The sequence below is a fragment of the Pygoscelis adeliae genome, unplaced genomic scaffold (assembly GCF_000699105.1).
Source record: "Pygoscelis adeliae isolate BGI_AS28 unplaced genomic scaffold, ASM69910v1 Scaffold168, whole genome shotgun sequence".
NCBI classification, from domain to species: domain Eukaryota; kingdom Metazoa; phylum Chordata; class Aves; order Sphenisciformes; family Spheniscidae; genus Pygoscelis; species Pygoscelis adeliae.
This window is the reverse complement of record NW_008825566.1, coordinates 3,090,643-3,092,163: the sequence shown is the minus strand read 5'-3', so window position 1 is coordinate 3,092,163 and position 1,521 is coordinate 3,090,643. Positions and strand designations below refer to the sequence as shown.

General features: G+C 50.4%; 1 protein-coding gene across 1 annotated transcript in view; it reads left to right on the top strand.

Annotated features, from left to right (window-relative positions):
* Nucleotides 1-1,521, top strand: part of RRM2 (ribonucleotide reductase M2) — an 8,479-nt gene that overhangs the window by 1,404 nt on the left and 5,554 nt on the right. The window lies entirely within an intron of this gene.

Below are 1,521 nucleotides of genomic sequence, written 5' to 3'. Positions count from 1 at the left end.
TCTGTTTTGGGTTTGTGCTGAAACCAGTGTTGATAATTCAGGGATGTTTTCATTATTGCTGAGCAGGGCTTACACAGAGTCAAGGCCTTTTCTGCTTCTCACCCCACCCCACCAGCGAGTAGGCTGGGGGGGCACAAGAAGCTGGGAGGGGACACAGCCGGGACAGCTGACCCCAGCTGACCACAGGGATATTCCATACCATATGACGTCATGCTCAGCATATAAAGCTGGGGGAACAAGGAGGAAGGGGGGGACATTTGGAGTGATGGCATTTGTCTTCCCAAGTAACCGTTACGCGTGATGGAGCCCTGCTTTCCTGGAGATGGCTGAACACCTGCCTGCCGGTGGGAAGGAGTGAAGGGATTCCTTATTTTGCTTTGCTTGAGTGTGTGCTGCTTTCTTTACCTATTAAACTGTCTTTATCTGAACCCACGAGTTTTCTCACTTTTACCCTTCCGATTCTCTCCCCATCCCACCGAGGGGGAGTGAGCGAGCGGCTGCGTGGGGCTTAGTTGCCGGCTGGGATTCAACCACAACACTCTGCTGGCCATTTCTGATACATCCCAGCTGAGGTGAGCTCAGACCCAGATTTGTGACCTTTACACTGACGTGCTGAAATGAATAATCAACTTGAATTTACAGTGTCAGAAGGTGATGTCAGCGGGGAGTACTCTTGTTTTTCTTCCAAAGCTAGTCATTACAGCAGTCAATTTAACATAATATCATCATACGGTCGAAAGGACCGTATTGACTCCCCTGAGGGGTCACTCTTCTGCTGCTCTCCTGCCCTACCCGCTTCTCTTCCAGCCAAGCGCAGCGTAGTGCTGGGCTGTGTAACTCATTGCTCCTGGTTCCCGGGAGCATGTGCTCAGATGACAGTGACCACTTAGTGTCATTCAAGGACATCGTGCATCCCACACGGCATAAGAGCCTCCAAGTGTCAGTGAGCTCCTGGTTTCATTAAAACTGCTTCAGGGAAAACATTTTGGTTGACAGGAGCAGAACCTTTGCGGAGCTGGATGAGGGAAATGGTATTGTCCAAATAAAGGCAATTTAATGAATATAAAATAAGTGCTGACTTTTTAAAGAAGATGAATATTCATCTCTTCCTCTTCATACCTGTGTTTTCCCTTTCTTGTGCTATTTGTTGGAAACATGTGGAACGAGGTGGCACACAGAGTCAGTTTCTCCAGGAAGCCAATTTCCGTCTGCAAATGCAGGAACCGGTGTTGAAAGTGAAAATGAATCCGCAGGGAGGAGGGACCAGAAAAGAGAGGGGGAGAGCAAGACAGGGACGGGGGCAACACGGCATTTCCAGATCTCTACCTTAAACCCAGATTACGGCCATTCCCGTGTCTGGAAACAAGTTTTCTACTTCCCTGTTGCATCCCAGGTCTTTTAAAAACAGGGATGACATGTAGGACCCGCAGCTAAACCTCTCCTTGTAAGGAACCGCGGGCGCTGCTCGCGGCCAAGGCTGCCTTTGCGCGTTCCCCCGCCCCTCTCCCGCTGCCGGGCGGC